The 27,568-nt window shown below is 38.2% G+C and overlaps 1 protein-coding gene across 5 annotated transcripts in view; it reads right to left on the bottom strand.

Annotated features, from left to right (window-relative positions):
* The window catches only part of NAV3 (neuron navigator 3), an 859,400-nt gene that overhangs the window by 582,873 nt on the left and 248,959 nt on the right, over positions 1-27,568 (bottom strand). The window lies entirely within an intron of this gene.

Here is a 27,568-nt window from a genome sequence, read left to right as displayed (position 1 = left end):
CATGCTGCAAGTCAGTGCTCACCTCACCTGACCTTTCTCAGGACTTGCTGCTCCTCAACCCTCACTCCTTTCTTGGTTTCCACATACCGATGAGCATGAATTGTTGTGCTTATGGGTGACCATGGGGGCTCCTATGAGTCAGTTCTAAGGTCAGCCAGCCTTGAAAGCCAACATGACCAGCGCCAGAAAGCCCAGGATATCCACAGCATTGTTTCAGCATTTCCTCAGTGATAATAAAAAAAAAGTGTAGCAAAGGTAATATCAAGGTAACATGTATGCGCTCCATACTGGGGTTGACTCTGTTTGAAATCAAATGGTGAATTACTGCAAGAACCTGGGTGATATTGTATCATTCAATTCTCTGAACTGAGGGCTAAGTGCTTCAACATTTCTTAGACTCCCCTGTCGCACTGGTGTTTGCTTCCTGCGAGCAAAATGAGCAGTGAATTGAGGCCAATTTTGGAGGCCACTGTGACTGGACCCTCAGAGCTGTTTTCTGGGAGCTGTTTTCTGCTAAGCAGGAGGCGGCAGCGTAGAACCACTTGTATGCACATGGTGGTCTATGCAAGATGCCACAGACTGCTGCCACAGGACAGTAAGATGGGCTCCACGGTCTTCAAGAAGACTCTTCATGCCATTCGTCCCTACTCTCTGCCCACCCCCACTCCCTATGATCTGAACATTTTGAAGGGGTTTCTGCTCTTATCTCCAATCCATTGCTCTCTTGTTGTCCTTTAGATTCTGCTCTTAGTCTTCAGCCTTTGCTATTAATGCCCTTCCCAGTTCACTTGGCATACCTTCGAATTGCTGACTGCCAAATTAATCTCTCTGTCATGATCAAAATCACTACTTCAAATTACCTATTGAACAAAGCTCCTAGAAAGTCTCATAGACACCTATAATTTACTATTACCCAAAATGGAGCTCATTATCACCCCATGTCCCCCTAAAGCTTCTCTACCTTCTCCACATCAGATCTCTATGAATGTGGTCATCAGACACTCTGGAGCACTGAACTACTAATTGTACCTCAGTATCCATCCTCCCTCTATTCCTTTAATAATAGAACCCCTGGGTTTTAGCTGGTGTAGGGAAAATGGAAGTTCCATGGCCAGGATCCTCACCTGCCCGCTGTGTGTGCAATGATGTCCTTAGCCTACTGCATAGGTGCATGCTTGCATACCCCTGGCAATCAGCCACTGCTCCAGTATTGCTATAAAAAGAGCTCCCCTGGTACTAAGAGAAGAGCCTAGAGAAGAGAGCAAGAGAGCAGGAGAGATGGGAGCCAAGGGCAGAGCCTGGGGCAGAGGCTGAGCAGGAGGCAGAGATGGAGGCTGAGGGGATTCTAGCGCTCGACCTGCTACTGTGAGAATAAAGCTGGGTATGAGCCCCTCTGTACCCACAATGTTCTGTTGTCATTTTTTGGTCTCAGAGAATCCGTAGTGAACTTTCCTGGGGCTGAAACTCTCAGGCGAGACAGCTGGGTACAGGGCCATGCAGAATGAAGACTACGGTTCCCCTTCCTTACTTCTAGACATGGCTGTGTGCCTCAGCTGTGGCCAGCAGGATGCAAGTGGACTTCCTGATTGTGCTTCCTCTCACTTTTGCTCCTTCCTAGTTGACGAACCGTGGAACTAACAATCTGGGTGAGGAGATGATGGGTGAGGCTATCAGGCTATCACCCAAGGGGAAGGCAGAGCAACAGGGAAAAATACATCTGGCTTTGTAAAACCACGGAAGCCCATCTTATCTCTAGATGGCTAAACCTGGATTCTTAAGACTAAAAGAGAAAAAAGTCATGCCTTGTTTTTTTTAATAATTGACAATTAAAATTATCAATGATTTGATTTGATACATGTACCTATTGTGAAATAATCACTGCAATCAAGCTAATTAACACATCCATCACCTCATATGGTCCCCTCTTTTTAAATTCTTTTTTCCCTTTTTTTTGTGTATGTGGTTAGAACACTTAAGGTCTACCCTCTTAGCAAATTCCAAGTATATAATACAATACTGTTAACTGTTAGTGTTGCTGTTAACAGTCACATTGCTGTACCCAAGTTCATCTTGCAGTAACTGAAATGTATACCCTTTATACCCTTTTACCAACATCTCCCCATTTTTTCTTTCCCCCAGACCCTGGAAATCACCATTCTAATCTCTGCCTCTGAGTTTGACTACTTAGGTTCCATATACAGTTGAGATCACATATATCTGTCTTTCCACCACTGGCTTATTTCATTTAGCACGTCTTCCAGGTTCACCCATGTTGTCACAAATGGCAACACTTCCTTCTTCTTTAAGGCTGAATAATAGTCCATTGTGTGTATATATACACATCACATTTTCTTGATCCATTCACCCATCAATTTCTGCCTTGTTTAAACTGTTATTTTTAAATTGGATCTTTGGTACAGCAGCCAACCAACGTTCTAAAGAATACACAGCTAGAAACTTTAAAGGCCCTGCTCTTCAATGTGCCTCATCCCCTTCCTTCAGTCATTTATCAAATCTTGTCTCAAACTCAATTCCTCTTTTCCAAGTGCACAGTCACTGCAGAGCTCTAGCTGTCAAAGCCTCTGGCTGAGAAATTTCCAAGCCTCATTCATGATACCCCTTACATGATGATTTAGTCTCCAAAAATCTATATAGCATGATCTTCCTAGCAAACAAATCTTTTCACATCACTCTACTGCATAAAAACTTCTGAAGGTTTCTGAGTGTTTACCAAAGGCAATCCTTTTGCTTGGCATACATAAATTTTTGACATCCTTCTTCTCACTTCTTACCATTACTCACTGTGAACCACCTGTTCCTATGACACACAAGTCCCCGTTATTTCCAAAATGATCTCAGCCTTTTTATGACACTATGCCTTTGCTCATGGAGTCTCATCACCTGAAACATTCCTTTCCCACTTCTTGGTCATAAAAACCCCTACTTAAACATTAAGTCCCAATATAAATATCATATTTTCAGTGAAGACTCTTAGAAATCTCCAGTAGAAATTATCGCTCTATTATCTGTGTTCTGTTATATGAGTTTGCTCATACTTTTGTAACAGCAATAATAAATAGTTACCTGTTTTCATGTCTGACTCTAGATTTCTGAAGGACAGAAATCATTTCTTATTATTAAATGTTTGTTGAGTAACTGAATAAATCCTTCAAAAGTTCAAGTACATCTACAATGATTGGTTTAATTAATGTAAAGAAGTATCCACCAGTATGAAAATTTACAATGGTGAGAGCACTCCCTCATCTTCAGCCTGGACTCCCCCTCTCATAATCCCTCATTTTGGTTATAAAAGGGAAAAGCATTAGTGGAGACAGTAACCTAGAAGTCATAAAATGCATGAGCTTTGAAGCCACAGTACCTGGTTTCAAATCCTAACTCCCCCACTCACTAGCTATATGACCCAGGGCATGTCACTTACCTTCTCTGTGCTTCAGCTTTTCTCATCTGAAAGGATAGTAATTTTCCTACTTCGTATGGTATTTGTGAGGATAAAATGAGTTTGGATATGTAATGAGTTGTACATATGTAAATTGAATTGAATATGTGTTGAGTTTACATTTAAAGCACTTAAAACATGAATTGTCATGCTAAGCACTCTGTAAGGGCTAGCTAGCTCTTATACAATTTCAAAAAGAAAATGGTACCAGGAAAGCTAGGGAGTGTTCTGGGAGATTTGAGTGAACAGCAGGGATAGCTAATAATTTGAAACTTTTCCTGATTATTGTATCCTTCTCGTTATTATCTGGTAGAGATACATTTCTAAAACTGGTTAATTGTTACATAAAGAGTCGATGGGGTTTTAAGGACTAAAGGATGGCTGTCAGAAGCCTACCACTTTAAGACCCAACATATGTAAAGATAACTATAGAGATGAGATACTGGAAGCCATAGCCCCAATTCTGCTAGATTTGTCTTGAACTGGACCATCATCCATCACCACATATCCTGGGATGAATCCAACACATTTCTGACCAGATTTCTGTACTCCTCTCTGCAGCCTGCCATCCAATGGATGCTTTTCCTTTAGCTCCCAATTCACACACTCATTCCCTGATTTATGATGTGTTAGTTTCCCCTTTTGAGATAATGCATTTGCAAATTGTGTTTCTGGATAAGTTCTTTTGTGTCTGGTCTGATCTCAACACAGTATCTACGTTGTGGCTTTTCCTCAAAGCCTTAACAGCCTACCCAATTCCTGTATCAGAGGCTGAAGCTAGAAGACTTGCAGGTGGAAGGATGGGTTGGAGAGAAGAGACAGAAGGCAGAAGAATCTATGTTGGAAACTACAGTAAAAGAGAGTTAAGATGTAATGGGGCAGTGATCAACACTAGATCATAGACCAAGGTCCACCACATTAGTCGTACTATACAGAAAGGAGCTGGAAGAAGAGGAGAATGACAAAGATATGCTTTATCAATTCTGCCTGGAGCTGGCCTAGGTACTAAATATTTAAGCACAAACGTCAAAACTCTAGTTTTGCATTCCCTGAGGTAAACTTACATTTATGCTGCATTACTTTGACCACATGTATTACACATTTGCTTAAGCATCAATGTTTCTAAATATATTCTGACAGCAAGCCTGGCTACAAAGAAGAAGAAAATCTGTGATGTTGTATAGTTTTTCAAAGATCTGACAGGCTTCTTTAATAATTAAAAAGCTGCTATACTGGCCTAATGGCAAAATATTTCTGCAAATTGACTTTCTACTCACAGTGTGAGAGGTTTGGACTATAAAATGGATAATCATTAATTTGCCTTCCTGCTGCACATTTATTGGGTTTTGTTTGTGTTTAGCTTCTTATAAACTGAAAACTAATCAGATTAAAAATTTACAATCTCTCAAATGTAAATCACATTTTATTAGAGAAGGAAACCTGATTTGAGTCTTCTTTTAATATCACTATGTTTAACACTTAAACAAATAGGAAAACCTGAGGAAAATGCTGAGATTTTGTAAATTATAATTGTTAAGAAGACTATGATAACTATGATAGGAATGAGTGTTTGAAAATACTTGAAGTACCAAAAATTAAATATCCTATGTTGGAGTGGTTCTTAGCCTACAGAATTTTGTGTTATCTTTGACTAGTGAGAAATTTATGGCATGCAAATTATTTAATAAATGGAATCAACATTACCCTTATAATTCACATTACTGATAAGTATACCAGATAAACGGTCCCACAGTGGAACATTCAGAAGTCATGTTTAAATCCCACTTCTGGGTATATATCCGAAAGGACTGAAATCAGGACCTTGAAGAGGTACCTGCATTCCATGTTCACTGAGGTGTTATTCACAATAGACCAGATAAAGAACAATGCAAATATCCATTGACAAGTAGATGGATAAAGAAAATATGATATAAGCATACAATGGTATATTGTTCAGCATTAAAAAAGAAGGAAATCCCACCAAATGCAATGACATGAATGACACTTGAGGACATAATGCTACATGAAATAAGCTAGTCACAGAAGGACAAATACTGCATGACTTAACTTTTATAAGAAATCTAAAATAATTAAACTCATAGAAGCAGAAATTAGAATGATGACTGCCAGGGGCTGGAGGGAGCTGTTCAAGTATGCAAGCCATATAGGTAAGTTCTAGAGAACTCATGTACAATATTGTGTCTATAGAAACAATACTGCACTGTGCAATTAAAAATTGTATGAGAGTAGATTTCATGTTAAGTGTTCTTAACTCCAAAACAAACAAAAAAACCAAAGGGCATGAGAAAACATTTGGAGGTATGTTCATTACCTTCATTGCGGTGATAGTTTCATGGATGTATGCATATGTCCACTCTCATCAAATTGTATACATTAAATATGTACAATTTTTTGGTATGTCAGTGATATAGCAATAAAGGGGATTATAAATAAATAAATAAATAGGCCATGCTTTAAACTGTTGCAAGATTTCTTGAGGACAACTAGAAACTATTACAAAATGCTTCAAACATATGTATAAACTATGATCTAACAATTCTACTATCACAAATCTATCCTAAAAAGGATGAACATATTTTGAAATATTTAGCAAATATTTAGTTATTAATGTCAATTATAGAATGTCAATGATGTGGTGCATAACTGTCACAAATTAAAATGGAAACATAAATCCCAACAATGAAAGGGTTAATAGATTGGGCTACAACCCATTTTCTTTTTAAGACTCTTCAACCATGTAAAATTCTACCATAAAACAACAAATCCATCCCCTGCACACTCACCTGAAAATTAGTATCTTGCCACCAAATCAAGTGTTATATCCTCTGTCATAAGTTTTGTAGACTAATACCTATATATTTATTAAATGGCCATCTTATCATGAAATGAAAATTTCCGGTGATAAAATAGCAGCACAATATGATCACAAATTTGATGAAAATGTATATATAAATATATTCAAAGATAACCTTCTGGAAAGAATTCTCTAACTTTCCACAAATAATATATATGGTTATATAATTTTTTTTTATTTTAAGCTGTTTATAGGAAGATGGCATGAACTTTTATACAATTGAAATGCATGGTTACGAAGCGTATATTTCTTGAGTGCTCAGAGCCTTGCTCATAAATTTATCGTATCTACAAGCTTTTCCATTTTTCCTTCTTCTCCCTGGTCAGAGATGTAAAACCCAGACTAATTCTACCATAAAATAACAAATTCATCCCCTGCACACTCACCTGAAAATTGGTATCTTACCACCAAATCAAGTGTTATATCCTCTGTCAAAGTTTTCTGTTCATCGCAAACTGACTTAGGTGCAGCTTTATCTGACTGCGTTTTGAACACACCGCTTGTTTCCTTGTTTCATTTCAATTGTTTGCATGCATCACAGGGCACAAACTGGAAGCTATTTGAGACCAGAAAGCATGTATTTTCATGTTTATATCCCTTCTCACCATTCAGAATGGTGCCCAACACCGAATATTTACTCAATGAATTTTGAATAAAGGTCTATTAAAATTCCTTTTTGAAAATGTAATTGAGTAACTCAGGATCCTCAAAACTTAATCACATAAATATTCACTATGTTAGCTAAAATTGCTTTCAAATGATTAAAAGGGTGATTTTTTTTTAATGTAACTGAAAACTACTAAGCCTGGAAGATGAAGAGTTCGAGTATTTATTGACAACCTGCTCGGTGCATTGGGAGTATCAAGACGTCATGCCTTAGTGGAGGAGATAGGCATAGAAACAAGTCATTTCATATCATATGGCCAGTACTGAAAAGAGGTCAGTGCAACCTGACATGGAAATAGAGAATGAGCAACAACATATCTTGGCGGTGGTGTCAAACTTATCCCAAAAAAGAGAGAACAGGTGGAGAACGTTGCTACTTTAGACCTAAGTATCATTCCACGCATACTAATTGTCACCTTGAAAGAGTTCTTAAGGGATTCCATATTGCATATTAGGTATCACCATATACTTTGATCTAAATAAATGCTGACTGATTTTAGAATAATGATGTACACAGATCTCTACTAGCATATTGCTCTTTGAGTTGGAGAAAGTGACCCATGCTCCTGAACTGGCAGAGCACGGGATCAATGGATGCGCAGAGAAGTAACGAAGCCTTAACTATGAAATCCTTTATGATCTCACTTTTGCCAACAATGTAATGTTACCTCTCTCCATTTCACCTATCAACTTCATTTCCTGGCAAAGTGAAACTGCATATGGATGCCCAAACACACCAACTAGTTCGGGGTGCAGCCATGAGTCAAACACAGCTATGACTCTGAATCTCAAAAATAAAGCCACCTGGGCCTACCTTTTAGAAGCGACATAGAAGTCAGTCACTACTTCTTCTATGCCACCTCTGTACATGGTACAAGCTTCTCCTGTTTCACTGATTCCTGATTCCTCTATTAAAATGTCTTTCTCTCTTAGGCTCTGAGTGCCTTGGAAGCTGAGAAAGTATCATTTACATCCTTTATTCTCAGCACCCAGTGCAGCATCTGGAAAGGATTATTTCATGAATAGACTGCTTAACTAAGCTTTAGTTTGAAAATCCAAAGATATGTTAAAATATTCTGATTCACTCTATAATATGTGAAACTGGCTTAACATGTAATGTTCAGAAATAAATCTGAGAATAAAATGTTATGCAAGTTTATCTGGTATCTAAGAAATCTGAACTGTGAATCATATATCCCACGTTAAATTTTAGTAGTATTACATTAAATTTTTTATTGTAGTAGTACTACAAAAATTTAATATAGTATTACATTAAACTTTAAGGTAATTTAATTACATTACATTTTAAGGAAGGACTACATTAATTTTTTTTATTTTACTATTATTTAAAAGCAAAATATTTAGGCTACAGTATATCAATCGATAAATATTAAGATAGATTTGACAGACTGAACTTTGATCAAATCCAGAGTACAAAATAAAACCAGGTAATTTGATCTGTTCAAATAATCGGGAACTACATTTTTTTGCATTTCTGAATGTCCCATGCACATGCTAAAGGCTTCATAACACCTTGTCTCGTTTGTCATCCCAGCAACCCTCCCATAGATTCTATTACTATTATTGAATCTTACCTTTAGTTCAAGAAATTCAGAGAGATCAAGCTCTTATCCAATGTCAAACATCCAGGAAAGGGGTAGAGCTGGAATTTGAACCCAGACTTGCCTGACCCCAGAGCCAAATCTTTCAGTCACTGGTTATGACTCGAATGACATGTTGCTCAGAGATTGCCAGATGGGCCAGACAATTGAATAAGAACTATAAATTCAGGAGCCTCCAGTGCTTTTAAGGTAGGTTCCCCCTACTTGAGACAGGCGATTTTAAAATTCAGTGAACTACTTTCCCCTTATTATTTATCTGCTAGACAAATGTACCCATCACAGAACTAATTAGAACTATGTAAATATGGCACCTACTCAAGTTGAACATATACAAAGCAAAGCAAAAATACTTTGCCTTGGCATACAGTTTGTTTATTCCATAAACTTTTGTCTGACATGATGAATGATGTACTGAAAATAAATATAAATTATGAAGGGATTTGTTCAATAAGTTTCATATAACATCTACGATATGTCAGAACTGGGCTAGAATATAAAACTGGTAGGATGTATTCTTACAGGGCAATCTCAGTCTATTGGGAAGTCCATCTTAGTAGGTACAATGAATTAATTGATGCAATTTGAGGAATACAAATAAGGAGGTCATACCAACATATTCTAATATTCACATTCAGTACAATGACCATTTCCTCAAAAACATTTTTGTTAATATCATGCAAGAAAATAATGCTACCACAAGATCCTTAGAATTTAATAAACAAAAATAGTATCCACAGCAATGTTTTATGGTCCCAAGCACCATCTGTAACTTACAGCTCACTTAGAGAAATAAGTTAGGATGAGAGAGAAGACATTGTGAGCTTTTTATTATTGTCAAAATCACACATTTATGAGAAAAACAGTTGACCCAGCCAACATACAGACACACATACCAAAATGTTAGATAAGACACAAGCCAAATGACTATTTATCATAGAAAGTACTGCATTCCCATCAGTAAGATTTTATACCACAGACGTACTTTTGCAAGTATTATATTTTCATAACAATTTTTTTCTCATAACTGGGTTTTCCATACTGGAATTTATTAAAGCAAAACTCCATTTAAGGATAATCGTATGAAGTAAAACAGCCATCCTCCTGTATATATATATTGCCTGCTTTCCATTTTGAACTGTAGGAAGGAGGTCCAGGAAAAAAAGTCCTCCAACCTTCAGTATATGCATGAAAGGTATCTCATCTCTTCCTCATTTTCTTCTCCTGATTTCTCATCTTCCTCATTTCCTGTCCTGACTCTCTTGGCTGTTGCTGACTGTGTGTCCTGTCCAGAGCACCCTGATCTGGTACTTCAGTGACCTACGATCCAACAGTGGGCTTATCTGGCTGGGGAACATTCCTTCCGAGAAAGAATCCACGATGTTTTGTCAGGTGTTCAACTAACAGAATCAATTACTGTGCAGTATTTCTGCCCCATCTTGCTGCTGGCAGACCATTGTTATACACAAGGATTTTTGACAAGTCAATGGAGGCTGGTTAAAATAACTGGGTACATTTAAACACTAGAAGAGAGGCTAGGCTATTTTTTTCTCTTTTCTAACCACAAATAGATGATTATAGAATTTTGAGTGGATGTTCTCTTCTCTCTGACAGAAGAGAGCAGTAGATGATCTATTGCCTCCTACCCTCACCTCCCTGTGGGCAACAGGAATCATTAAATAATGTGTCTGCAAATGTGGTGTGAGATTAATACCCATAATTCCTCTGCTAAAAGTCATAAAGTTTATGAGGTCCCTTTTGTTGTTCCATCAGCATGGGGACTTTGTAAGATTCTCATTTTACGATTTTGTTAGCCATTGGCATGAAGTAGATCTGAAAATGAGGAGAGATGTAAAATGTGTTCAAAAATTAGTACTACATATGTGACAGAAGATGTGTCAGTACACATGTAAGTTTCTTGCATTCAAGTTTGCAGAGATAGCAGAATCCCATTAGAGAGATGAAATACTGAGAGAAGAACATGAAGGTATTTGACAATTTAACAAGCTATAAACCCAATTTCTTCCTTCTATCCATAATACCCCCTCCCCACCAAAAAAGCCATATGGGACAAAGAGAAAGAGGCAGGTGGAGAAGGAAAGAGAGGGAGGGGAAGATATTGAAAGAAAAGTTAAATGCGTTAGAATAACATAGAATCAGATTTATATTGCTTAAAACCAAAGGGCTAAAAATGCACAAACATGCTCTCTCTGTACAGTGAATGAGTGTTGTTAGTGCTGGTGGGTGTGGCCACGGCATTCCTCTTCAACAGGCCCATTACTTGCTAAAATCGATCATCCCTGCACACCCAAGGGTGACTTGGGTTTCTCTCTCTCTGAGAGGTCGGTCTTCTCCAAACACTGGCTTCAATCCTTGTTGCAGGCAGGCTGCAAAAAAGCAGGGTTGTTTGTGTGGCACAGAACCAACCCTTTAACTCAGAGACTCATGCCATTTAGGAGCTCAGTTTTTACCGTCTCCATCTGCTACCCAAGAGGAATTAGATCCCAATTGTCTAGGCTACGGAGAAAGGACATTTGTAGAATTCCTCTGGCATTTCCTAAGCCCTCTGGGCTTTCCATTCAAATGTCAGCATTTTCTTTTCACTCAATGGGCTCTGCTAAACAAAAACATGACACTGTATAAAATGGTTTGATAAAAGCAGGACAAATTCAGAATAGCCAGTATATGGGAAACCTGGGTAATAAACTGCCAGAGGAAATCATTCAGCCAAAATATTTAGAGAAATTTAGGGGAGTTTAGCAATTTAGCATCTGTGAACAAGTACAACACACACAGCAGCAACCAAGCCATCAGACTAAAGCCGCGAAGCACTGCGAGGCCACAGGCAGCACGGGGTGTCTTCCCTACGCAAGACTGGAAGGTAAAAGCTTTGGTTGGGCGTGGTCAGACCCGTCAGAGAGGGAAATGATAGGGAATGACTTCAGTTAAAGCCCGAGAGTAATACAAAGGGAATCTCTCCATTCAGCCATAATAATGTTCCTATGAGACCAAAGAATGACCCTTTTCTCATTCCAAACCTTATTCACAAGGTGCCCAGATACGACATATACCTACAATAAACCTTCTGAAATTGACCTGTGGCCTCTCTGAGGATGCTTTGGGGCAGGAACGTCACACAGCAGGTCCGAAGCAGAATTCACAAAGCCCCTCTCTGGGTGACCCTTAGTCAGAGTGTGGACAGAGCCTCATCGGCTCCCAGCCAGCTTCCAACCCCATGTTGACTTTCACTAGGCTTCCTAATGACAGGCAGCAGCAGGCCTTCAATTTTCTGATCAGAAAGGCTGGGAGGAAAGCCCACTGAGCTGGGCAGGATCCCAAGATGATTTTGGAGCCAGAACTGTGCAAAGCGCCCACCATGCCTGCTCATCCAGAGGCTGGAATTTCTGGTTTCTAACAGCAGTGCAGAAACCTGCCACTCAATACTACTTCAGAAGCCTTATTTCAACAGAATGAAAAGTATATTTTATAATTCACAAACCATCTCAGAAATTTATAACATTCTCTGTTTCTTACTAAAAACTGGGTAGACATTCTTATTAATCAGTAATAAAGCAAATAGGATACTGTACTTATACATTTGGATATATATAAACACACCCCTATATAAACATACATATAATACACATACATAAATTCAAGCTTATATACATACAGATGTGCATATATTTTATATTTATATAGGATTGCCTCCTGGTGCAGTTTTAGATTTGTAAATCTAGAATAATTTGTTCTATGTTCAAATGGTTTCGAAACCAACTGACACACCTAAATATGGCTGATCTAAATATTATGCAAAAAGCTCCCTGATCATCCAGTTTATCTATATTGGCTTGTTCAAGAAGTTATTGAAGTTATCTAAGAAGTTATTCAAGTTCAGGGAATTATCTAAGCACCAGCTTATTCCATCCATGTAGACTTGAAACTATTGACTATATATTTTATACAATTTTCAGAAACATCCTCAACTTCAAAGTTTGTTCAAAATAATTAAATAAGGAACATCATAAGCATTTCCTATGCTCTAACATTTCCCATAGGAAATAATCCGAAAAACCTACAAAGGAAATCTAGCTAAGATGTATCTCATTATCCAGAGCAGTAAGTCAAATACACAAATAGTTTTCAATGTATTTCACATAGAGAGAAATAACAGCTTTTTAAGTACATTATTACTTTCCTTTTAAGAAATAAGGTTTGAAATAGAAAATGATTCATTGAGGCATTTTATTAGGACCACAGTGATTTTGATGAGTGGTGAATTTAAGGAACAATCGGTAAGTTACCAATGTTTGTCTGAAAATTGTATTTCCTCCTCTTCCTCTTTTCCTTTAGCCATTCTTACACAGTAAGCATTGTACAAGGGGACTTCCATGGCTTCTCACCCTTATTATCACAACCACCTAATGAGGTGGGCTTTCCTATGACCCCCGTCTTTCAAAGGAATAAACTGAAGGTAAAAGAAGCCACAACCAGATGGAAAAGGAGGGGTAATCTCAGCACTCATGTGCAGATCTGTAGGACTCGGCAACTTGCTTTGCTACCCACTACAAAATTCTATGTCTCTTCACAAATTCCATATAAGCTTCTATACATAAACTCCTGATGATCAATCCATGAATGAGCACATTGATGTGAACAATTAAAACCACAAGTGTGGGGTCTTAACTTCACTCCCTTATGGGGAATCTGCTGCTTAGTCCCCTCATCTTCATCATGGAGGCCCCAAGCAAAAAGCTGGCTGGGAGCTTAACCCATTACTGATGAGCCCTCCACCCTCCTGTCTGCCAGCTAGCTTGCCCATGCTCAGCCATCGCCTGACCTATAGTGCCAGATACAGACGCAGGTACACAACCTCTCCTGGGAATCCTTTGTTATGTATTCTATGGAATCGTGACTCTCTATACCTTTTCTTTTCTGTAGATCTTTAAGACTGTTTTAGTCTTGTATCACTCAGGAATTGTAGTAGCCAAAAATCTAAACTTTGAGGCTTAATCTGTTCCAAGCTTCCATGAATGATCTCCCTTAATGTTCTCAGCAACCTTCAGAGGAAAGACTATTACTGTCCCTATTCTACCGATGAGGAAACTGAAGCACACAGATTAAGCAACTAGGTAAGGTGATATAGCTAGGAGAGAGCAGAACTCACGTTCAAACCCAGCATGACTTCAGAGTCCACACTGTTCACCTCTATTCTTTGTAAAAGCACTTGGTGGACTAAATTCAGGGTCGATTTAAGAAGTGTCCTATTGTTGTTCTTCACACTGTCTCTATGTAAAAAACATTGTTTTGAACTAAGCCTTCAGCAAGGCACTCTATATGTTCAATGGCAAACCTCAAGTTGGTCAACTATGAGTCAAAACCATTCTTCAGAGTCCCCTGACATCCTTGTCAGAGACAAGGGTTTATGGCTCTTCTCAGTGGCCTGTGGACAATTATCCTCTTCAGTAATTGTAGGACTTTAGCAGCAGCAATCCCTCACCACCCTACATACCACTTAATTAAGTGTCACAGGAGTCCAGAAACAGGAAGATGTTCCCAATAAGAACACTGGGAAATTATTTCCTAGAAAAGTATCATTTCAATTGTCTTTTGAACTATAACCCAAATATAAATTCTTATATATCTGACATCGGTAGACTGATTTTTGATACATATTTTATCTCTCTGATGATATATTTAGCAATCATTTTCAGATATTCACATTTAGATACGTACAGCATACATGTATACATATGCACCCCATTATACATATAGAGAGTACACATGCATACTGATACTTATACACCCCATTATACAAATAGAGAGTCCACTGATCCAAGCAAGGACAAATATTATTTATAAATGTTTAGAAAAGTGATTTTATGTGCATTGCTTTTTACTATGATAATGTCCAATTAATTTGTTGGAACCCCTAGTGTTACTTTTGTCATCTACAAAATAGAGATAAGTGACTTTAAGATCGCATTCCCCATCTTCCTATGTCAGAGAATGCTTGCTGACTCATAGTCTGTAATCAGGCCATGTTCTGGTAAGGAGAACCAATGTCACAAACCCATTTTACAGATAAGGAAAGTTGAGTGCCAGGGTGGTTAAGTTCCTGAGCCAAATTCATAGAGCTATTGAGAAAGTCAGGATTTGAACTATTGTCTGCTTTTTGCCAAGGCCTGTGTTTTTACTACTATCTCATGCTACCAAGATCTTCTTACAGGGGAAAAGGTATAAAATATTATTACAAAATACTTCCTTCCTAAAGAAATCATTGCACAGTATTTAGATCTTTCATCTCCAGCCTCAGTCAATCCAGGTTGCTTCGGCTTTGGTGGGCTTGACATGCCATGTGTAGTTCAGGTGTTGTCTCTGCTCAAAGCTCTGTTGTATCCTGTCTGAACAGCCTCTTCCACTCACTCCTACCAGTCATTCCCAGGGTTTCCTTTGCTGTGCCCTGTCCTAACTTACAGCCCCCTGCCCTCATCTCCTACTGCTTAGTAACCGAGTGCCAGCTAAAACTCCATCCCAAAAGGGATTTAAAATTTGAAAAGGAGAATCAAACTTACCTAATTTTGCTTTTCTCATCAAATAAAAAACAATATTGTGTTAAAATTATAATTTTTTCCCTTTAGAAATAGAGAAAAAGGTGTATTTTTATGATCCAGACCTATACTTTTAATTTGAACTACTTTCTTTATAAGTACTGATTAAAATAAGATCTTCATTGGATAAGAAATTATGATCATTCATTCATTCACTCATTCAACAAACACTGTAGAGAGTCTACACTAGGCCTGGTGCTATGCCCAGGGGATACAGAGATGCTTAAGACCTGGGACTTAAGCAGTGCTTGAACCCTTGTGGTTATAGGTAAAGGTATCCATGAAGAACTACAACATAAGGTGGGCTGTGAACACCAGTGTCTCAAAATGCCAAGGAATGGCCAATGAAGCCCAACTCAAGTGCTCTACTGGGTTGTTCCTAACTTACCACTGGTCAAATCTAACAGTAAACATGTATTGGCTCCTAACATTAAGACAAGCTTCTCTGAGAGTGTTAAATTTAGGAATGACTGGTATATTAACTTATGTTTAAAAACCATGTAGAAGTTATAAGTGTTAAACACAATCGATAGCCTGATTTTTAAAAAATATAATATACTTGATGGAATTGAAACTATCATATATGCATCTTTGACCACAGCTCTGACACAATCCAGCATCGTAAGCTTGAGAAAGCTACTTGGAAGCTCTGGACCTCAGATTTCTCACCTTCGGAGTGAACTATGTGGTCTCCTAAGGGGTTTTTTGGCTTTAAAATTCTGGACTATTACATGGAACATATACTTCAATCTACAAAGACTTAACATTCCTGAAAAATTAAGTATTCATGTATCTTATTTGTATTATTATTTAAACTCCATGCTACTCTTTCATTGTTAAAGAATATAATCATTTCACCAAGCTTTCCTGTAGCACCTTTGGTTTTAAATTTTGTACCTAAAGTGGTCTGCTATTTCCTCCCTGGGGGCTTCTGTAATAACATATTCTTGGACCAACACTGACTGGAACACAGATTTAACTAATGATGTCTTTGCTGACATCATTTTTCTGACATGCTTTTTCTAGTGTCAGTGAAATTTCTGTCCAAGAGGAGCTTAGGAAACATATGGCTCTGTTGATCTTATCATTTGGCAAGAAGACAGTAAATAAATATGATAGATGAGTTGAACTATAATATAAAGGTATACAATCATGATTTTAAATCATTTGCTAAAATGATGGAAAATATTATGCATGTATTTCTACATTTTAAGATTCCTTTTGACCAAAATACTTTTGCCCTGATAGTGATTTCTTGGCTGACCTTATTGTGTTCTAAGATTTGAAATAGCATTTAGTTCCCCATGAGATCATGGAAAGCATTTTTGCAAAGTCTTCATGTTGGTTCAATAGTGAAAATCTATTATCAAATAATTTATTATGGATAACACTTTATGATAATTCAATTTTTCTTCATATATAATGCAAAGCCTCATCCCACCCATGGCTCAACATGCACTGCTTTATAAGGTAGGGCAGCACTTCAGGTTTTCCATGTAAGCAAAACTAAGTGATATAAGCAGTTCAAATGTTAATTTGGTTATTCCCCTGACCTATAACATCCTTTCAAATGCCTTATCCTACTGACTTCATGACAGGAGAAAAAATCATTTTCCTCTTTACCACAGAGCAATGATGACCTCACATTCCAATTTTGTGCACTAAAAAGAAGGCAAAATGCCTTTCATGACTGCTCTTGTTCCTCTGAATTTCACTGGTCTAACTCTAACTTTGATTCCCCTAACTTCTCATTGTACATTGTATTCTGACCATAACAATATTTCAGCAGCGATATCAAACATAATTTTCTGCAGCGATGGTAATGTCAGACATATTGCTGTCCAATACGGTAGCCACTGGCCACATGCGATGACTGAACATGTGAAATGCAGCTAGCAAAACTGAAAAATTGTATCCTTTATTTAATTTTAATTAATTTAAATTGTAACAGCTACACTGGCTAGTGGATACTGTATCAGTAAACATAAAAAAAGCATTCAAATCTTTTCTAAGCTCTGGTTTCTATTTCACAATAGTTGCTCTAGCTTTACCCTCTCTTGGAATAATCCTAAATTTCTATCAGGTGCTCTCTAAGACTTTTAGAACTAACTAAATAACACTTCAGTTAGTCAACATTCTATTAGAATTAAGCTCCTCTCTACAAAAGCCTATTTTTAATTATGTTTATAAACAAAGGGTATGAAAAGCCCATTATCTTTGAGAAAAAAATAAAATAACACTGTGTGCTAATGGACCCCTAGTCTTTCTGAATATTGGAGAGAATCTAGCCACATAAAACAAGCATATAAATGGCTGATTACATTTTCTTATCTGGGAAAGTGCTCTCCTAAGCAACAAAAATAGTCTTTTTCTCAGTAAAGTGTCTTAATACTCTTGGTTAGTCAATATTAAAAGACTTCACAGAAAAGAATTCATGTATAAGGAGCTAGTGGTCAGTATAAACTGTAACATTACAGCAAGTTTTTGTGAATGGACATGATTAATATTTCAGAAGTAAGGAAATCAACAAACCTATTGACATCATGTACTTTCTACAGTAGAACAGTTCATCAGAGAATAATTTAATTTTCTTTTCATTTTGGGTTTTCTCTTCCCTAGCAAGAAAATTGATTGGAAATTATCTTGGAGTCATTGAAATGAACTCTGTCTAGGGGCCAAGAAAGTTTTGTTAGAATTCCACTACCAAGGCAAAGGGAGAATGACACTCAAGCACATTGTGTCTGATGGTAGAAAAGAACACTGGTGGCTGATATCTAGGGGTAAATGCCTGGAGACCCTTGAAACAAGTCCGATGCAGCATGCCTGGCGTCAGCTGATACCTGAGAAGTGGGTGTGTATGTGACCTGAAAAGGAGGAACACTGAACACTGTAGCTGCCATAGCAAAAGCACAGTCCAGCCTAGCCCCAGGAAACATGATCAGATTCTCTCAGAGCATTCTGGACCAGCAACAGACAGGGATCACCAGGTACAAGTGTCAGCATCATCTGGCAGCAAAAAAGCAACAGCGTGGCCTGATGAGATTGGGGTATATTTCTACGTGGATACACAAGCAGGACTAACCCTGCCCCTCCCCCTTTCGACTGCATTACCTGAGTTCTTAACTACTACTCAAGAAGCTGATACTCGTGTCTGTGCCAATACAGTAGGTGGGGGCATTCATAATCATTTCAAATCCTAAATAAAATTTGGCGACCCCTTCACCCTACTTTTGTGGGGAAAAACAATCAAATCATGTTGAGTAACTTTAGCCTTCATTTTCAATGCAGTCTACATACATTCCAAACAGCATTTAAATATCTGTATTGGTATCAAATAATTTTAAATACTAAAGATTTTATGATTTCTGCTTATATCATAGATGAATTGATAAATAAATAGCTAGATAATTTATAATATAAATAATAAAGCTTTTAATCCTGTCATTTCTCTTACCTTCAAGAACTGGAAAGCTTTGGAGAGTCAGTGGAAAATGCAGGAGGCCGCATAGATAGTCATGCTTTTAAAGTTCTGCTCTTCCCTTATAGGGAGAAATAAATACCCAGGTGCATGTCTAGGCAGAGAACACTCATGAGCATTTCCTCTAACCCAAAAGCCCTTGTCTTGAGTTAGAGTTTTCCTATTTTCTTATTTAATGGTGTGGTAGTCTGAGAGCTGTTGTGGTATAAGATGGGTATTTATCTTTTTTCTTCAACTTTTCTTCAAATATTACACCCCAATTGGTAAGTTCTCATTAAACCTTTGCTGAATAAATGGTCTTTTATGGACATACATAGATTTTTATTCTTTCCATAGCAATAGTGCTTGAGTTTATATCACATGCAAGGTTTCCAACTCTGTAATGACCAAGACAGAGAGAATGCCTGACCTGCAGAGGCTGACAAGGAGGCAGATCTGGAGGTAACAATTAAACTCAAAGGATGGCTAAGAAGAAAATCAAATGATCAGGGTGCTATGACTAAACACAATAATGGCATGGATGGAGGAGCACTTTCTGGAGGAAATTAATACCCAGTGCCTGAATGATGAGAAGCCTTCTAAGCAAAAAGCAGGGCAATAAGTACTCCAGGAAGAAAGGGTAGCCAGTGCAAAGGCCTTAAAGTGAGAAAGTCCTTTGTTTGTTCAAAGAAGTCAGAAGCATCGGCAATACAGCCAGAACAGAATGAGAGATGAAAGGGTGGTAGGAGATAAGGTTGGAGGGGGAATGAGAATTATATCATGTAGGGCCCCACAGGCCATATTAAGTAATTGAGATAGCAATATCGAAATGCCTGAAAAGTCACTGAGGGGTTTTAGGAAGGCTAGTGACGAGTCCAGATGCACGGTGCATTTAAAAAGTGATCATTATTCTCATGAATACTCTTAGCAATATCTATTTAGCTGCACTACTAATTTAGTGCCTGGCTATGGATATGAAAGACATTTGAAAAATGACAAGTGGTATAGAAATATGAAGGTACATTTTTATTTGACATTATTTTGTACTTTTCCTCCAAAGCAATGTGGAAATCACAGCATGAGTTCATAGTTATAAAAATATTTCACAGAGGTGGACATAAAAAAAGATGATGGGTGTAGGAAGGCAAGGCAAAAACCTCCTTCCCAAATCACATAGAACACAAAAATCCAGCAAATACGACTAGGTCTGAAATCAACCTGAAGACTGCAGAACTGACAACCTACATCTGGGGAAGAAGAGAGGACCCTAAAGAAAAGGGGGAAGTGACAGAGCCACAATTCAGCAGGACCCAAGCCCCCACAACCCCAGCCCACAGGCAGGAGGAAGGGGAACCCAGCAGGGATGGAGCAGAAGCCCAGGACCCTTAACCCCTGGCCTGGAGATCTGCTCCAAGAACACGAGCCTACATGGCATAGTGCCCTGGTGATTGGTGGGGCTGGCCAACAAAGACAGGAGGAAAACAGGGGGAGGCTGAGATCCCAGCCACCCGTGGAGAACAGATATGCTCTGTGCGCCCCCTGAGACAGAAGGCAGAGCCAGCAGCTTGAAACACTTCCCAGTAGTGAGAGGGGTGCCAGAGGGGCAAAGATTGAACAGTGCTCTCTGTTTAGGAGAAAGGTCAGGTGGACAATACCTCCCCAGCCTGCCTGCAGCCCAGCAGGTTGGGGGCATTCAGAAGCTTCAGATGCTCCATCCCCCTTGCTGGCAACACAGCCCAGAGACTCCTTGCAGTGGTGCGTGGCCTGCCAGCTGACAGTAAAACCACACTTTACTCCTGCGTAGGAAGGGGGAGAGACCCCAGCCTACTCAGCCCTATTTTGGGCCAGCCAGTGATGTGAGTGCAAGTGCGAACCCTGGGAGCGCATTCCCCCAGGCAGGAGCTGGTCCCACCGAGCTGCTGACATGGCTATTGCCGCTGGCTGGAGGGAGGGCTGCTCCACCTATGTCAGCTCCAGAGAGTATTCTCCCCACTCCCGTGATCAGCTGATGGCCCACACAGCCCACCTGGGGCTAGATCAGATCACTAGAAGCAAGGCAGACCCACTACACACACCTGCTGCAAGCCAATAGCTGGGGCTCCTGCACAGGAAATTGAGCTTCTGGGCACTAGAGAACTCCTCCAACACAAATCTATTATCCCATAAGAAAAGCTTTGAAAAATGAAGAGACAGAAGAATTTCGTCCAAACGAAAACCCAGGAAAAACACCAGGAAGAGGGCTTAGTGAAACTGAAATCACCAATTTTCCCAATAAAGATTTCAAAACAAAAGTCAGAGACATGCTCATGGATTTACAGAAAAGTATTCAAGATCTCAGGGAGGACTTCAACAAAGAGATAGAAATGCTAAAAAAAAAAAAAAAAGCCACTCAGAGCTGAAGAACACAATATGTGAAATGAAGCATACAAGAGGGATTTAAAAGTAGATTAGATGAGGTAGAGGAGATAGCAAATGAAACAGATATTAGAGAACAGGAATACAAAGAAGCTGAGGAACATAGAGAGAAAAGGATCTCTAGGAATGAAAGAATAATAAGAGAGCTATATGACCATCCAAACAGAACAACATTTGCATTATAAGGATACCAGAAGAAGACAGAGAAAAAAAGAATAGAAAGTCTCTTTGAGGAAATAATTGTTGAAAACTTCCCCACTCATGGGAAGGAAACAGACATTCAGGTCATGGAAGCAAAAAGCTCAACCAACAAAAGGAACCCTAGAAAGATAACAACAAGCATGTAATAATTAAAATGGCAAATATCAAGGACAAGGAGAGAGCATGAAAGCAGCCAGAGGAAGAAAGAGGTCACTTATAAACGAAAGCCCATTAGGCTATCAGAGGAAACTAAAAGGCCACAAGGGAGTGGCATGATATATATAACATAATGGAATGAAATGATAGAAGGACATCCAACCAAGAATACTCTACATGGCAGGATTATCATTTAAATTTGAAGCAAGGATTAAACAATTTCCAGATAAGCAAAAGTTGAGGGAATTCATTACCACCAAACAATTTCCACAAGATCTCTTAAAGGAACTGCTCTAGAAGGAAATGATGCAAAGGCTAATTAGCTGTCACCAGAAAAAATAAAACCATAGTAAAAGAAGTAGACCAATTAATTACTAAGCAAATGCAAAATGAAATCAACTACTCAACAAAGTTAGTCAAGGGAAACACAGAGTACAGAATATGACACCTAGTATATAAAGAGTGGAGGAGGCGCTTCTCTCTCTGAGGTCGCCTGCACTTTCTAAGTGAGTAACCTTTTAATCTCAAACTGGTCTCTCCAAACCTTTCAAGGCACCTTTCCTTGCTGAGGTTGTCTGCTGCACTTCTCTCTTTAAGTAACTTTAAATAAAACTTTCACTCTGCTTCAAAACAAAAGAGTGGAGGAGGAAGAAAAAGAAGGTGAAGAAAAAAAAAGAACCTCAGATTGTGATTGAAATAAAGTAATCAGCAATTTAAGATAGACTGTTAGATAGTAAGTAAGCTATCCTTGAACTGTTGGTAACCATAAATCTAAAGCCTACAATGGCAATAAGTACATATTTATTGAAATCACCCTAAATGTAAATGGACTGAATGCACCAATCAAAAGACAGAGTTACAGAATGGATATAAAAACAAGGTCCATCTATATGCTGCCTACAAGAGACCATTTCAAACCCAAGGACACACACAGACTAAAAGTGAAGGAATGAGAAAAGATATTTCATGAAAATAGTAGGGAGAAAAGAGCATGTTTTACAGTACTTGTATCAGACAGAATAGATTCCAAAACAAAGTAAGTAACAAGAAACAAAGAAGGACATTACATAATGATAATGGAGTCAGTCCAACAAGAGGACATAACCATTATAAATATCTATGCACCCAATATAGGAATACCTACATATGTGAAACAATTACTAACAGAATTAAAGGGGGAAATAGAATGTAATGCACTCATTTTAGGAGATTTCTACACACCACTGACTCCAAAGGACAGATCAACCAGACAGAAAATAAGTAAGGAGACAGAGGCACTGAACAACACATTAGAACAGATGGACCTAACAGACATCTACAGAACACTCCTCCCAAAGCACCAGGATACACATTCTTCTGAAGTACACATGGAACATTTTCTAGAATAGATCACATACTAGGCAACCAAAGGAGCCTCATTAAATTCAGGAAGATCAAAATTATGCCAACCAGCTTCTCAGACCACAAAGGTATGAAACTAGAAAAAATAATGCAAAAGAAAACAAAAAAGCCCACAAACCCAAGGAGGCCTAACGACATGCTCCTAAATAAACAATGGATCACTGACCAAATAAAAACAGAGATCAAGCAATATATGGAGACAAACGAAAATAACAACTCAACACGCCAAACCTGTGGGATGCAGCAAAGGCAGTTCTGAGAGGAAAGTATATAACAATGAAGACTTACTTCAAGTAACAAGAACAATCGTGAATGAATACTCTAAACTCACAATTAATGAAACTACAAAAAGAAGAACAAATTAGGCCCAGTTAGTAGGAGGGACATAATAAAGATGAGAGGAAAAGTAAATAAAATTGAGAATAAAACAACAGAAAGAATCAGTGAAACCAGGAGCTTGTTCTTCCAGAAAATAAACAAAATAGATAAACCCCTAGCCAGACTTATCAAGAAAAAAAAGAATGTACACACAGAAACAGATTCAGAAATGAAAAATAAAAAATCAGAACAGACACCACAGAAATACAAAGAATAATTGAAGAATACTATGAAAAATTATATGCCAACAAACTGGACAAAGTAGAAGAATTGGACAACTTTCTAGAAAAAATATAACCATCTAAGACTGATCCAGGAAGAAACAGAAAATCTGAACGGACTAATTACCAGCAATGAAATGAAATTGATAATCAATAAACTACCTAGGAAGCAAACACCTGGCCCAGATGGTTTCACAGCTGAATTTTATAAAACATTAAGAGAAGACTTGATATCCATCCTCCTTAAAGTTTTCCAAAAAGTAGAAGAGGAGGGAACACTTCCAAACTCATTCTATGAAGCCAGCATCACTCTAATACCAAAACCAAAGGCACCATAAAAAGAAAATGATAGAACAATATCCCTGATGAACATAGATGCAAAGTTCCTCAACAAAATATGAGCAAACTGAATTCAAAAATACATTAAAAGGATCATTCCATCATGACCACGTGGGCCAGGGAAGCAAGGATGGTACAATATTCAAAAATCAGTCAACAAAAGAAAGGGCAAAAATCACATGACCATCTCAATAGATGCTGAAAATGCATTTGACACAATTCAACATCTGTTCATGATAAAAACTCTCAACAAAATGGGTACAGGGTGTATATACCTCAACATAATAAAGGTAAGATATGACAAACCCACAGCTAAGATCACACACAATGGCAAATAGCTGAAAGCTTTTCCTCTAAGATCAGGAACAAAACAAGGATTGCCCACTCTCACCCTTTTTACTCAACATAGTACTGGAGGTCCTAGCCACAGCAATCAGACAACACAAAGAAATAAATGGCATCCAAACTGTTAAGGAAGAAGTTAAACTGTCTCTGTTTGCTGATGACATGACATTATACATAGAAAACCCTAAAGACTCCACCAAAAAACTATTAGAACTAATAATTGAATTCAGCAAAGCTGCAGGACACAGTATTAACAAACAGAAATCTGTCACATTCTTATGTACTAACAACAAATTAGCAGAAAGAGAAAGCAGGAAGAGAAGTCCATTTACAATTGCATCAAAAAGAATAAAATACCTAGGAATAAACCTAACCAAGGAAGTGAAATACCTATACCCTGAAAATTACAAGACACTCATGAAGGAAATTAAAGAAAACACCAATAAATAGAAATACATCCTGTGCTCACAGATAGGAACAATTAATATTGTCAAAAGGGCCATCGTGCCTAAAGCAATCTACAGATTCAATCCATCCCTATCAAAATACCAACAGCATTCTTCAACGAACCAAAACAAATAGTTTTAAAATTCATAAAGAACCACAAAAAACCCCAAATAGCCAAAGCAATCCTCAGAAGGAAGAACAAAGCTGAAAGGATTATGCTTCCCAACTTCAAGCTCTACTATAAAGCCACATTAATCAAAACAATTTGGTACTGGCACAAGAACAGACCATAGATCAATGCAACAAACTAGAGAGCACAGGTATAAACCCACACATATTTGGCCAATTAATATACAATAAAGGAGCCATGAATATACAATGGGAAAAACATATCCTCTTCAACAATTGGTGTTGGGATAACTGGATAACTACATGTAAGAAAATGAAACTGGATTATTGTCTAACTCTATACAAAAAAGTTAACTCTAAATTGATCAAAGACGTGAATGTAAATTAGGAAACCATAAAACTCATAGAAGAAAACATAGGCAAAACTCTCTTGAATATAAACATGAGCAACTTTTTCCTCAACACATTTCCTTGGCCAAGGAAACAAAATTAAAAATTACTAAGTGGACTACATCAACTAAAAACCTTCTGTACAGCAAAGGACACCATCAGTAGAACAAAAAGGCAGCCTACAGTTTTGGAGAATATATTCATAAATGACTTTTCCATTAAGGGGTTAACATCCAAAATATATAAAGAACTCACATGTCTCAACACCCAGAAAGCAAATAACCCAATTAAAAAATGGGCAGAGGCAATGACAGACATTTCTCCAAAGAAGAAATTCAGATGGCCAACAGCACATGAAAAGATGTTCCACATCGTTATTATCAGGGAAATGCAAATTAAAACCACAGTGAGATATCACCTCACACCAGTTAGGATGGCCAACATCCAAAAGACAAGCAACAACAAATGCTGGTGAGGATGCAGAGAAAGGGAAGCCCTCCTACACTGCTGGTGGGAATGTAAATTAGTCCAACCATTGTGGGAAGCAATATGGATGTTCCTCTAAAAACTAAAAATAGAAATACCATTTGACCCAGGAAGTCCACTCTTAGGAGTTTACTCAAAACAAGATCCCTGATTCAAAAAGACATATGCACCCCTATGTTTATCACTGCTCTATTTACAATAGCCAAGATATGGAAGCAATCTAAGTGTCTATTAACAGAGGAATAGATAAAGAAGATGTGGTACATATACACAATGGAATATTATTCAGCCATAAAAAAAGAAATTCTACCATTTGCAACAACATGAATGGAGCTAGACGGTCTTATGTTCAGTGAAATAAGCAAGTCAGAGAAAGACAAGTACCAAATAATTTGACTCATTTGTGGAATATAACAGCAAAGCAAAACTGAAGGAATAAAACAGCAGCAGACTCACAGACAAGGGATTAGTGGTTACCAAAGGGAAGGCATTGGGGAAGTTAGGTGGGGAGGGAGGGAGAAGGGGACTTGGGCATTACAATTAGCACACACAATATATGTAGGTCAGGGGAAGGCGGTATAGCACAGAGAAGACAAGTAATGACTCTGTAGCATCTTACTATGCTGATGGACAGTGACTGCAATGGCGGGGGGTGGGCCTGGTGAGGACTTGATAGTACAGGTGAATGTTAATACCACAATGTTGTTTATGTGAAACCTTCATAAGATTGTATATCAATGACACCTTAATAAAAAGTATATATTTCACAGAGGAAAGCAAACTATGACATTAATTATGAAGTTCACATTGTTTTTAAAGTTTAACCCCAAATCCTTCAGCAATGTTAGTTAGATAATAACATGTCCATACCAGGCATTGCTTCTCTGTTACTTACAAGCATTATGATTTGCCCATACCAGGAACTGTTAAAAGCCAGATGCTTTCTTACTGAGATAGCATGAGATCAAACTACCACGCTATACCTAACAATGTTGTTTGGCCAAGTAGCCAATAAGAGTTTGAAAGGGAACACCTAATTATAATGAAAAACAGAAAGAAAAATTAATTACCAGCAACAAAATGTGAAAAGCATGCAGAATTCCTGTGACTTCAATAACACTCTTAGGAACAGGCAGCCTTGCCTCAGAACTAAATGCTCACATTTTGATTAGTTCCCTACAGCTATTAGCACATGTGAAAACACAAACATTAAGAAACTGTGATGCTTGTAACTACTTAAAAATATGTATCAAAGCAGAAAGTCAACATGGCCATTTAGACAGGACACCATTCTCGTCTTCATTTTGCATGAGACAAATCAAACCTACTGCAAATCAGGCCCCAAGTTGGACACATATCCATTTCATTTTATTTTTTAACATTCCCTCGAAAATGAGGTGGATATGCCTTGAAGTGGTTAGCAATCTTACCTCTGGACCAGGCCCCACTTCCCATTCACTTTCACCAGGGTGAGCAAATTCGGAATGTGAATGTGGTCCAATGAGACATCTGGCCTCACTCTAGGAGAGCACAGGGGCTCATACACCTGCGTGTACTCACATGTGTCACTGGCACAGCCAGGAGGCCAGCTCGCCAAGCTGTGTGTGCTCTCTGGTGGCTGATGAGCGGGCAAAGCTGAGAAGCAGAGATGGAGTGTCGCCCTAGCTATATGGACAGGCAATGATTTCTCTCTTTGCAGCTTATCAAATTTAAATGTGACCTGTGTTCCTACAACATATTTTCCTAATAAATAAATGAGGCTTCCTAATGTGACTTGATGAAATCAGTCACCTTTAATAAGCTAGATAGAGAACTTTGAATCTAAGTTCCCAAGTGTGACGAGTCGAATGTGACCAGACCTGGCTGACACCCAGATCTGGACTCATATTTTCACAGCTTCTCAGTCATTTTGAAAAGCTCTTGAAAAACATTTGCTCAAATAAAGTAGATTGTACTCAGACATATGTAGCATAGA

This window comes from Manis pentadactyla, chromosome 10, assembly GCF_030020395.1.
Source record: "Manis pentadactyla isolate mManPen7 chromosome 10, mManPen7.hap1, whole genome shotgun sequence".
NCBI classification, from domain to species: Eukaryota; Metazoa; Chordata; class Mammalia; order Pholidota; family Manidae; genus Manis; species Manis pentadactyla.
Note: the sequence above shows the minus strand (reverse complement) of the source record. Positions and strands in the feature narration are given on the sequence as shown.